Here is a 13,514-nt window from a genome sequence, read left to right on the forward strand (position 1 = left end):
ACGCAGCTGAAGAAAAGCGACGCCAGCAAAAACAAAAAATCCACAGCTATCAAACAGACCCCGGTCATTGAAGATGAATGGCTTCGACTTAAAAAGAATTCATATTCAGAAAGCAGCCCTGTGAGAATAGCTGCTAAGAAAACTTGTGCTACGCTTGACTTCACAAGAGAAACATCTGGGGAGGAGGCCTCTGTACGTCCTGCAAAAGAGGAGAACACGCAACTGAAGGAAAGTGAATCAACCGAAAACAAAAAATCCAGAGCAATAAAACAGAACCTGGTCACTCGGGAAGAATGGCTTCGACGTACAAAGAATTCGTATTCAGAAAGCAGCCCTGTGAGAACAGCTGATATGAAAACTTGTACTATGCTTGACTTCACAAGAGAAACATCTGGGGAGGAGGCCTCTGTACGTCCTGCAAAAGAGGAGAACACACAACTGAAGGAACGTGAATCACCCGAAAACAAAAAATCCAGAGCAATAAAACAGAACCTGGTCACTCTGGAAGAATGGCTTCGACCTACAAAGAATTCATTCTCACAAAGTAACCCAGTGAATATTCCTACTACGCTTGACTGCACAAGGGAAGCATCTGGGGGGGAGGCCCCTGTACACCCTGTAACAGAAATCGAAGAAGAACTCAGGCAGCTTCAGGTGTTCGTGGGTGTACTGCAGAATGATTTAAACAGGAAGCAAATGCAAATTGAATCAAAGTATCAGGCTTTGATGAGAGACTGGGATAAAGACGATGACTACCATCGTCAAAGGCTCAAAGATTCCCCAATATCATGGCTAGGTAGTGAGTACAGTTTCGTTTCAGACGAGGAGTATGAAAGAGATGTTCTCACACCTAGCATGATGTCCAATAGTGTGACCCTGGACGATGCAGAGCTTCTTGAGAGCATAGCCTTCAGAGGAGAGGTTCAGCTGGATGAGGTGACACACAAACCCGGTGTGGTTGTTCCCATGGTGGTTGACCCTCCTGTAGAGGCTGGGAATTACAGTGAGAGGGCACCTTCTCCCTATATCAAGTACCTTGAACCGACCAGGAACAACACTGACACAGAGTGTCAAATTAGACCCTCCAAAGCAGTCAACCTGGCTGTGAAGCCAAAGGCTTCATCCATACTGCCTCAACCATGCCCCAGTAACAAAACTGTGATTATAGGAGGAAACAGTGAAGAGGAGTCCAAGACCTCATTCAGCACTCCTGAGAAGCGCCTCTCCCCAGGTGACAATGTATGGGAGCGGATCTGCACCACTGTTTTCAGAAAGGGCAGGGGCAAAGAGAAGAAACAGGGTGTCAAGACAAAACACCAGTCTGCCCTGTGTTCCATTAGGAAAGCGTTTGTGAACCTTTGTTGTCTGCAGACATATGCAGACAAGAGAGGTGGCAAACGATGAACGCACCCTTGGGAATCAGATCACTTCTCTGCTATAGAAAGAAACAGAAGGCTAATGAGGTAAGACTGTTGATGACTGTGTCAAATATATATTGGGTAACGTGAACATGAGTAAAGTACTAGTTTGTTACGAGACACAATGGGGTAAGTTTTCTAAGGTGACTACATTTTTGTCAGACATCTAGAATTACACGTTTTCTTAGACAGGCTTATTAGAGTCCTGATGTTCAACAGTGACTATGTAAGTTGATGTTTCTGTTTGAGCACACATATGTCTAAAACCCTCCATAAGGTTACAATTGGATTTAGAGTTACAGACTTCAATGTCTCCCCTCCATGTAGTACTGTAATGTTTGCAAATGGACAGAAAGTGATGCATTTGACATACCCAGGTGCATCTTTGTTGCACACAATGGCAAACTGCCACAGTACCCAAGAAACCATCAAAAAGTTGAAAACCCCACATTGACAGAAAGATTGCACCTGGAGGGTAATGTGTAAGTTGCATTTGCACTATACATTAATAAGTTTAAGTTGCATACACGTTATAAAACACACATTTGCTCAAATAAATATTAAATCACACATACAGTTTGTTGTGTTTGAAATCTTGATGCATTTAAATGGGATTTGTTTTCTTTTGATTTACACAACCTACTCAACACTTTCAATGTGTGAAAAAATGGGGGGGGGGGGGGGGTGAAAAAACAAATCAATTAAAAATAAAAATCTGAAAAGTCTTCATTAGATAAGTATTCACCCCTTTTGCTATGACACTCCTAAATAAGCTAAGGTGCAACCAATTGCCTTCAGAATTCACACAATAAGTTCAATGGAGTCCTTCTGTGTGCAATAAAAGTGGTTCACATGATTTCAAATTAAATACATCTGTCTCTGTAAGATCCCACAATTGGGTAGTGCATTCAAAGCAATGATACTACCATGAAGACCAAGGAGCTTTCAAAACAACTCTGGGATAAAGTTGTGGAAAGGCACAGATCAGGGGAGGGGTATAAAAAGATTTCAAAGGCATTGAATATCCCTTGGAGCACAGTCAAGTCAATCATTAAGAAGTGGAAGGTATAGGGCACCACCCAGAATCTGCTTAGAGCAAGACTTGAAGATTGCTGTCCACCAACGATCCCCATCCAACTTGACAGAGCTTGAACAACTTTGCCAAGAAGAATGGGTGAATATTGTACGATCCAGATGTGCAAACCTCGTAGACACTTACCCCAAAAGACTCACAGCTGTAATTTCTGCCAAAGGTGGTTCTACCAAGTATTGACTCGGGGGTGAATACTTATCTAACCAAGACATTTCCGTTTTTTTATTTTTCATTAACTGTTGTTTCACAATAAAAATGTTCTTGCCTCTTCAAAGTGTTGAGTAGGTTGTGTAAATCAAAGGAAAACAAATCCCATTTAAATGCATCAAGATTTCAGGTTGTAACACAACAAACTGTGAAAACATCCAAGGGGGGTGAATACTTCCTATAGGCACTGTAGCTAACTACTGTTACAAACTTGAGCTGTCTCTGCAGGGATGCAGCTGTGACATCCCTGTTTTATGGGAGTGCTTCTCTGACCAGTGTACATGGTTTTAATGGATATCCGCTGTCACCAGTATATTAAAAAAAAAAACCAAAACACAATTTACGTCCTTATACAATACATTGCACTTACACTAGACTCCATTACAAATGTCTAAAACCCTGTTGCACCCATCTAAAGCCCTTAGTCACCTTTGAAAATGTACCCCAATGTACCTGGGGATCATAGATGACATGTCCATACCAAGGTCTTAGAACCAGAGGGCGTAAGTGACATTTTCATAATTTTACAGGAGAGCAAAAATAATATTTTGATTCTATGTGTTCAATTGCCGTTTATCAGTACATGCACAGTATCAATATAATTTTGAAGAAAATTAAAGTTTTAAATATTTTTGAATTTGAAAGAATAGCACCAGATATTTTGCTAAAAAGTTAGATTTTCCATAATAACACACTGAAATGAATACCCATTGCAGATAACTGTGCTTTTAAAATATAAATGTTCACATATAGTCGTATTTCATAAATTATACCTAAAAATACTACTGTAAAATATAATTTACAAGATTTTCTACAATTGACATAGTCTGGTTCTTATTCTGTAGTGAATTTGTTGCTTGAATCCTCAAATTAACTGAGTAAAATATCCTCAAAATTTAGATTTTTACACACAGTTTTATTTTACAGCTTTTTTCCGCCATTTTGACTCATCTGCTGTCACTCAGCCATCCCACAATGCAACACTCAGTGCCAGGAGGGTGTAAGTGTGCTAGTTATGACCTCCTGGCACTAAGTTTACCTAGATTTTGCAGTTGTGTCTTTATTACTTTCTCACTTTATTCAGTGCAGTTTGTGATTTCAGTGAGGTCCTTTTGGTACTAGATAGATCTCATCAAGAGCTTTAATTTGATATATAATATGCCATTTTGACAAAAATGTCACTTAAAGCCCCTCTGGTTCTGAGCCCTCGATATGGTCAATACTGTTTCTTGTGATATAGCTAACTAGGCAGTCACCACTGCAGTGAGAAACACAGTGTTGCAGGGCTTGGACTGCTTCATTCACAAACTGAAAGTTTCACTCTCTAATGTGAAATTACTGTATTTACTCAAATTTAAGTTACCCCTGCATTCAAGTCACACCTCCAAATTTGAAGACCAAAAAAATAAAAAAATAAAATAATCACCTCTATTACAATTGAACTGGGAAAGTAAACATGTACAGTACGGTACTTCCAGTATTGAATGGCAGTCCTTGCAGTTTATGGTAGCTGGAAAAGGGTAGATTACCTTTAACTTTATTTCAGTTAGTTTTATTGTCCTCCTTTATTTAATTTGGCCATTGTGACATTCTGTCACGTTCACAAGCAAAAATAGCATTTATGATTCCATCTCCATCTTCTGACACACATCTCAGATGCCCCAAATATGTGTTCTGCTGCACAGTCCCTTTTCTTCAGCAAACAAGAGGACTTTTCTTATAAAAGCTGCATCATCAAATTTGCCTAAACTTTGCCGCGTAGCCATTTGAATATACCTGTACTGTATCAAGAATAATTGCTGTAGTGGTGGGCATTACTGTGTGCAGTAGCTCTTGTTCAAGCTTGCCAGAATAAATGACATACGCAAATATAAATTGCTCCCCTAACTGAAAAAACCTGAATCCAAGTCACGCTCGAATCCAGGTCACTCCTCCCAAATTTGAACTTTGGTCAAAAAGGTGTGTCTTAAATTTGAGTAAATCTGGTACATGAACTAATGTTGCTCACAGAGTAAAATCCTTTCCTTCACAGTCTGAGAGCTGTTGCTGGATGTGTGTCTGTGGGCAAACATACACCAGTTCCGGACTCACACAGTCTGGTGGAGAAAGCAGATCTGATCCCAAGGTAAAGCCAGCAGTGGATTCCATCAGACTTGACAGCAAAACAAAATCTTCCTGCTGCTTCAGCTTTCTAAAGAGGGGAAGAAAACACGACCTCCTGACAGAGGCACTACAGTCCTGAAGAGAGTGTCAACGCAAAGTCAAGTCTGAAGCATAGTTCTATATGTAACACTAGGACCGTGTGAAATGGAAGCTTTTTTTGTCTTTTTTAATTTAGAAAGCCCAATTATTTTACCGCTGGTTTTCTTCCCAATTTACAATGTCCAATTCTGTTTCTTCACCGCAGCAATCCCCACACCGCTCAGTAGAACTGAAGGTCCTCCGATCCCATGACCAAGCCAATTGTCTCTTTACACCAGGCAGCTTGACAGTGGACGTCAGCAAGCTATGGGATGCAAAAGTCCCTGTCGGTTTTGCCTCCCTAACCCACAGGCGCACCAGAGCCAATGAAATCCACAGTGAAGACCGGACACGAACCTGCATTTAAAACTCAACCTAGTCTGTGTAATTAGCAATACATCAACAATCTCCCCTTTACTACAGGATTACCTTCCCACATCAGGGCACACAATAAGAAAGCCTGCTGCAGAACAACATTTAGAACAAGAGCCCTCTTCAACCATATCCTATTACCAGAACTGTGACTGAAGGAGGAAACAGTGGAGAGGAGTCCGAGTCCAGGCCTCTTGAAGAGCACCACTCCCCAGCTCACAATGTCCACAGGTTCTGGGAGAGGTTCTGCTCTGCAGCCCTGGGAATCAGATAACTTCCCTGCAATAAAGAGAAGCAGAAGGCTCATGAGGTAAGACTGTGGATTGATAAGTCAAATATATATTGGGTAACCTGAAAGTGCTTATTTGTAAAGAGATACAAATGATCAGGCAACCATAATTTTTTACCTCTGTCCTACAGCTGCTGAGGCAGTCACCACTGCTGTGAGAAACACATTATCGCAGGAGCTGGGCTGCTTAATTCATTAGACAACTGCTAAAGTCTCACTCTGTAATGTGAAATGATATGAAATAATGTTGCTCACAGAGTAAAATCCTTTCCTTCACAGTCTGAGAGCTGTTGCTGGATGTGCGTCTGATTCTGGACAAACATACACCAGTTTCGGACTCACACAGCCTGGTGGAGAAAGTTCAGATCTGATCCCAAGGTAAAGCCAGCCACTCTAAGAATAAATACATATGTATTACTTGTCATGACACACGTGCATCAACATATGAAATTAACGGAATAAGTATGTGTATGTTAATAAACTATAATAATAATAAAATAACAGACAAACTAACGTTAATAGACTGACTTTCAAACTAAATTAACACAACACCCCTACACACGATAAAAAATACAGCAGCAATATGCAAGACATGCACATTATTTAACAGAACGGGAAACACCAAATTGCTCTGCAACTTGTGTCTGATTCAGGTTTTTTTCAAGAGCTCGAACAATTTTCAACTTTTTGTAGCAAGAGAAACAGCGGCGCATTTTGCCATTTTGTTTAAATGCCATTTTGTAGCAATGAGGTGCACTCATGTAAATCAAAATACAAAACGAGTCAATGATATGATGGCAGTTCTGGAAAGATTTAATAAACCAATCAATGTGCCTCAAGACGTTCTCACGATGACAAGTCGCTTTTGAAAAGACTGAATAACCATTTTAATTTAAGTTTGATGATGATCAGTTCTCAGGTTACAAAACAGTTCTGCAAGCATTGTGAACGGATTGCTATCGGTGCCAAGAAGGTGTTCTTTTAAGCAAAGTTCCTGTTCCTTTAGCCGGAGCATTTACAATGTTCCCTTAGACAAAGTGGGTGTTCCCTTAGACAAAGTGTTCTCTTAGGAGGTGTTCCTATACGCGGCGACTACTGTACCAGATATCATGTTTTCAAATAAAACTGGCCATTTGCGACATACATATATCCTCTGTTGTATCCTGGGACACTATCACCCTTCATTTAAATGTGCTTTATTTTGCTCTTATCTGCCCCCTATTTTACTGCATTTAATCCTGTACTTCAGAATACTGTAATCTGCCAACTGTTTAACCTGTAGTATTTTGTACTTAATCATATCCTGATGTAACTATCACTATTTTATCATATCCTGATGTAACTATCACTATTATCTGCTGTACTATTGAATTGTGGTTTGTCACACTTGAACAAAAATTATTGTATTTCTTGCTCTTATTGTATTACTTGTATTGTAACACTTGAATGTATTTGTATTTGCTTGCGATTGTAAGTCGCCCTGGATAAGGGCGTCTGCTAAGAAATAAATAATAATAATAATAATAATAACAAGTGGAGGTGTGCACCAGATATGATTTATGGAATTATTAGCTACAATCACCAAGAATACCCGAATAGAATAATGATTTCAGAAATGGGTAAGACAAGCTTCCATCTCATTAGTTTGGCCCACAGTTATCCTGAAATCTGAGGTCACTGGATGCACTTGTAACAATGGGCAGGCTAGTTTGATGTTAATACAGGCCAGAAGGCAGTATCCAGTCCAGACATGGATTGTGGGTACAAGCACAGAGCACATTTATTTTAGTAGTCAAATGCTTCAACCCATACAGTTCCATTTTATAAGATGTCTCTGAGTCAGGTATTATTGAACCGGCTGCAGTAATTTACTCATCCAAGGCACGTCTACACAGCGCTCAGCCTTCTTTGCAACTGAGAAACATTCACCAACCCAGTAGATGGCGCTAAAGAAGTATCACCATTAGATATCACCAAAGTACAATAATCAAGTAGTAAAAGATCATTGTACCTGTAGCTTTACAATACTGACTCCCCCTGTTAAAAAGTAGGTGCCTTTGAACTATTCTGAAAGAAAGAAATGCAATAGAAAAGAAAATCCCTTCTTAGGTAGCAGAGCAGTTTGTTCACAGTCCAGTTGGTTTACATTCCCCAATGGGTTCTAAAGGATATAGCGGCAAGAAGTCTTGATTCAGAGATCACGCGGAATCTGTGCCGTCATTGTTATGGCACGTGTTTCCCGGATAAACAAACATAGAAATAATCAGTTTAAATGTATAATACTTTTCATTGTTTTGTAATTTGATGTCAGTGTTACTGTAACTTCAATAAAAACTGACAGTATACATTTTGCTTAATAATACCAATTACTGATAATATTTATCAATATTTAATCATTGTTTTGCTGGTCTCTTGAAGTTTGTATTAATGAGAAATGACTGTATATATAAACCTTAACATGCTTTCCATTATCCAGGATCTGTGCATGCGTTTGCTGTTAAGAATTGCAGATTTTGTCTTCTGTGTTCAAAGTGAATGTACTGCTCATGAAAGATGCTGGATTAGAGCAGGTATCACACACACACACAAACACACACTCATGTTTGTATTGCTATCTTTGTGTGGACATTACATTGACTGACATATTAATGACTCCTAATTCCAAGACTATACATACACACACATTTGTTTCTAGTGTTTATGAGGACTTTTCATTGGCTCCCCTAATGTGTACATTTCTTATTCTAAACTCCAGAGAGGCATGGATCACTATAATAAAGAAAATTTGGGTTAATAGTCCTTATTCTCTTCTAAAACTATTTTATGTTTTAAATGTATGTTTATACATTACAGGGGCATGGCCTATGCCCTCATAAAGTAGGTTTTGTCTGGTTTTCTTAGCTTGGGGGAACATTTTTTTTACCCTGTGCACTGTTTTTCTGCCCCTTATTGCAGAGAAAGTGGGAGCCCTATTAGTTCCATGATCAACAAGACCACGAGAACTCATACTGGCATTCAGCCGATCCACAGGACCTTCTCATGGATTTGAACCGGCGACGTTCCCCGGCGTTGAGGCTTGTGGGGCTGCACTGGAGTCTGTGCTGGTGTGAAGACCCCTATCTGCAGCAGTGGCATCTGTCATAGTGCCCTTTCCTTCTCTCCAAGACCCCGAGACACCCCTGGAGAAGGATACAAGAGGAGAACTCATGAGGAACGCACAGAACTGCCCCCTTCTGTCAGCTTCAAACAGAAAGTTACAATACTAACTTTTTAAAGGGGTGATGCTGTATATCACATCATTTTGTTAAGGAATTAAATTTGACTCTATCGGTGTATGGATTATTTGTTAATTATTATTAATACACACCCCTCTGTCAAGTTCTCTATCCCTAATACTGTTAATGCCACATTTTTCATTGACCTCTTATAACAGAGACAATGCTACTCCGAGTGGTTAAAGGAATCAGCTTTGAAGATATGCTGAAAGAACTGAGGGCAGTTTGTTTCACACTATTCTCTAGTTTTCATTTGGAGACATATTAAAGAGATACTTCATAATGTGTTCTTTCAATCCTACTTCATTTGACAGGTCACTCATTTTACTTTATTCACCTGTAACAACTAACTATCAGGCATGACCACAGAGTGCCTACATGTGAACCTGCTGTAGGACTCTAACAAGCATGACCACAGAGTGCCTACATGTGAACCTGCTGTAGGACTCTAACAAGCATGAGCACAGAGCGCCTAGATGTGAACCTGCTGTAGGACTCTAACAAGCATGACCACAGAGTGCCTACATGTGAACCTGCTGTAGGACTCTAACAAGTATGACCACAGAGTGCCTACATGTGAACCTGCTGTAGTACTCTTGTGTGTTGTCTTTAAAAAAAACTGAAACATGTTCCAACTTTCAGGAGTTTTTTCAGAAGCAGACTCCATGGTCATTGAATAAGCAGCTTCAAATGTCATGTTGGTTGCCCTGTCAGCCCCACCAGCTGTCTATATAATGGAGGAGCGTTGGAAAGTCAGAGTTGCATGAATTGAATGGAATGAGGAAGGCTGTTCAGGCCCGGCATGTAGGATTCTCCAGACAAGCTCAGAGCACCTCAGGTAAAGGCTGATACAGAATAATGATCAGAACTCAATACTGGAGCAACAGGACCACGCAGAATGAAAGGGGCTCCGTACAATAGTACGAGAAATGTGAAAAAGCAAAAAGAAGCTATCTGTGACAGATAATCAAATAAATTACCTAAACTGTGGAATTATACACAAGCATTGTAAAGCACAGCTGGGTAAGGTAAAACAATGGTAAATTCTCAAAACCATTATAAATGATACATAAAATTAATATATAAAAGTGTTTTAGAAGTGTTAAAATGATACTGGGACCTTCTATTCTCATAAAAAAGCCTAGCTTTCAGGGTAACTCTTTTTCACTCACTCAGAGGACTGGGACCCTGTGGAAGTCGACCTCCTATTGGAAGAGCTGCGAGACATCCCAGTGACACCTGAGAAGAAGGGAAAGAGCAGCAAAGTGTCTGGGGGAGGTAAAGACCCTGGAAAAGGGGAGAACACGCAGCTGAAGGGAAACACCTCAACCAAAAACTAAAAATGAAATGTATTAAACTGAACCTGGTCACTCGGGATGAATGGGTTTGATTTCCGATTCCCCAATATCATGACTAGGTAATGAGTACAGTTTCTGTTCAAATGAGGAATCTGAAAGAGATGTTCTCACACCTAGCATGAAGCCCAAAAGTGTGATCCTGGACAATGCAGAACTTCTTGAGAGCATAGCCTTCAGAGGAGAAGTTCAGCTGCATGATGTAGAGATGCAAGTCAGTTATGATCAGTTTGTTTTTTTATCAAGTCTTTCAGTTGGGGTTAATTAAAATGTTTAGAACCCACAAAATCTTTTCGAGTTTGGTGTGGGGTTGTCTTGCGAATCCCCATTGTGATGCAGAAAATTCACTTAATCTGAACCCGATCTGAAGATCATCTGAAAACACATCCTCACTCAAGCAGTGAGCAGCAACGTCACAGCGCACATCGCGCTTCCAATTAAAGCTACAGTGCCACATTTGCTGTGCAGTACACAAGAGTACCATCATTTTTGCTGTAGTCATGATAAAACAACATATCAAATAGCAACCTAAATATTTTACTTTTGCTTAATTCTAACAAATAATAACATTAATAAAATAATCTGAATAGTGCAACAATTCTACACCGTTGGAGTTATTGTTTTGGCCAGGTTACAATATTCCAATCAATCAATCAATCAATCAATAAATGTGTTTCTATATATTGCCTTTCATGCACTTTACTGGAAAAATAAATAAATACATACAAAGTACAATATCATATCTAAAATAAAAACAGGATTACAGACATCCCTATTACCAAAAGCTAGGCAGTGTTTTGCATTTCTCAGGAGAATGAGAGCCTCTCACACTAGTTGCAAGTCTGATAAATATTTAGGGACAGCCTTGAAGATCAACAGAAGAATCCTAAAATGAACCTGATGTTTGAAAAGTATCCAATGCAAAGTTTCCAAGACATGTCATATGTTCAGTTTGTTTTATACTTGCCAGTATTCTTGCAGCAGTAGCATTCTGGACCAGTTGCACTATTCAGATGATTTTATTAATGTTATTATTTGTTAGAATTAAACAAATATACAATATTTCGGTTGCTATTTGATGTGTTATTTAATTGTGTTGTGTTGTGTACTGCGCAGCTAATGTGGCACTGTAGCTTTAATTGGAAGAGTGACACGCACTGTGACGTTGCTGCTCACTGCTTGATTTAGGGGGTGTCTTTGGATGATCTTCAGATCGGGTTCAGATTAAGTGAATTTTTCACAAGACAACCCCACCCCGAACACGAAAATATTTTGGGGTTCTAAACATTTTAATTAACCCCAACCCGATGGGGTCGACCCGATCTAGATGCGACAGACTGAACTTTTGTTTTTTAAATAAATCATTTCCAGCTTCAGCTTTTCACTTCTTAGGATGCATTTTTTAAACAAAAGTGCCCCACTGTGGTACAAGTTTAGTCAGCTCTGTTCTGATACAAGGATCCAATCCTGTCTGTTGTTTAGATCACTGTGTGTATGACCTGCAGTCTAGTCTATGCAATGCTGTCTTCAGGACTCAAAAACATGATCAGCAATAATTGATTTCTTATACCAGGATGATCCAGTGGTAAAATCTGCTCTAATAAGAGGTTACCACTGTAAATGTACAACATAGTGTAGTGAAAGCATAGTAGAGCATATGCAAGCATGGTAAAGCACAGCTGGTAAAATGATGGTAAATTCTCAAAACCATTATAAATTATATATAAAATTAATATACAAAAGTGTTTTACAAGTGTTAAAATGACAATGGGACCTTCTCTTTCTCATAAAAAGCCTAGCTTTCAGTGTAACTCTTTTTCACTCCTGTTTATAGGTTGGTTCAGAGGACTGGGACCCTGTGGAAGTCGACCTGCTATTGGAAGAGCTGCGAGACATCCCAGTGACACCTGAGAAGAAGGGAAAGAGCAGCAAAGTGTCTGGGAGAGATAAAGACCCTGGAAAAGGGGAGAACACGCAGCTGAAGAAAATGCCTCAAATGTCATTTAAGCCCCAAATAAATTGAATTCAAGACTGAATTATGATTAAAGAATATTAAATGTGCACATATGTATATATGCATATTAATAGATAAAACCAATGCCAATCTTTTTCAAACATTATTAGAAAGCTTTCAGTATATACTATCAGCAAAACTGCAAAGTTTTTCTGTTTAGATAGAAAATACTATAAATTTGAGTTTTTGCAAACAAAAGCAAGTATCAGCTAAGGGGAATGATGGAATACTTTGTCATGTGATTTCCATTACATGAGAGCAGCTTGTATTAACTTCATGCAAATACTGGACTCATCTTTTGCCCAGATCACATTAGATAATAGGGGTGGGGTCCGACCCAGACTGTAATATAGGAGCCTTCAGCGCTGTTCCTCCAGGTGAAGTGGATTTCCTATTGGCTCCGTGTTGATGGCTGAAGTGTCATGCTGGCTCCAGGGATCAGCCTATTTGCGGAGGATCATAGAATACAGCCGTGTACCAACTATAAAGACTAACTCTGAAAGTGAGTGATCTGCATCGCATTAGTATGGACACGGTTAAAACAATGTGGCACTGCAATGGTTAAAGTTTAGTGGACACCACCAGCAATTGAACTTGGTCGAAGGAATCACAGAATCAGTTGTACACCAAGTATGAAGCCAGTATCTCAAAGCATCAGGTCTTTATCATTCGGAAACCAAAAGGTCACATGACCCCAATATGGCAGCCATCTTAGGTCACAGGTCAGAGTGAAGGATGTCGTTAGGTGCAGAAATCAAGAGAGCAAATGAAGACAAATCTTTTCCCTCCTTTTTTCAGGATGGAGTTGAAATTACTGAGCTAAATCATAAAGCCCATATCTTTAGTTTTCACAACATTCATTGTGGTCCGATTCAATAATAAGCATACTTTCTCCAGAGTGGGGTCGGCATTCACAGGTTTGTTTTTCCCTTGACAAGAAAATGACAAAAAAATAAAATGCTTTTATTCTCCAAAATATTTCAGATCTTCATCATTTTTGTGTTTGTTTTTGTAATCAAGACAACGGATGATGAAAACTGGACTCTCTGTACTTCAGAGTCAGAGCTGTCTGATGGCGAGTCCTGACAGTTTATTTGATTCACGATGAGCTCTATGAATACTGAAGATACTTAGTAGTGGGGCCCACCTTAAATCTTCGACATACTTCTTCTTCTTCTTCTTTGGCACGCTACTCCTCTTACACCATTTAAGCTACAAACGCCGTTCAAACTTTAAAACGTGTAGACCAG

This window comes from Acipenser ruthenus, chromosome 18 (genome assembly GCF_902713425.1).
Source record: "Acipenser ruthenus chromosome 18, fAciRut3.2 maternal haplotype, whole genome shotgun sequence".
In the NCBI taxonomy this organism is placed as follows: Eukaryota; Metazoa; Chordata; class Actinopteri; order Acipenseriformes; family Acipenseridae; genus Acipenser; species Acipenser ruthenus.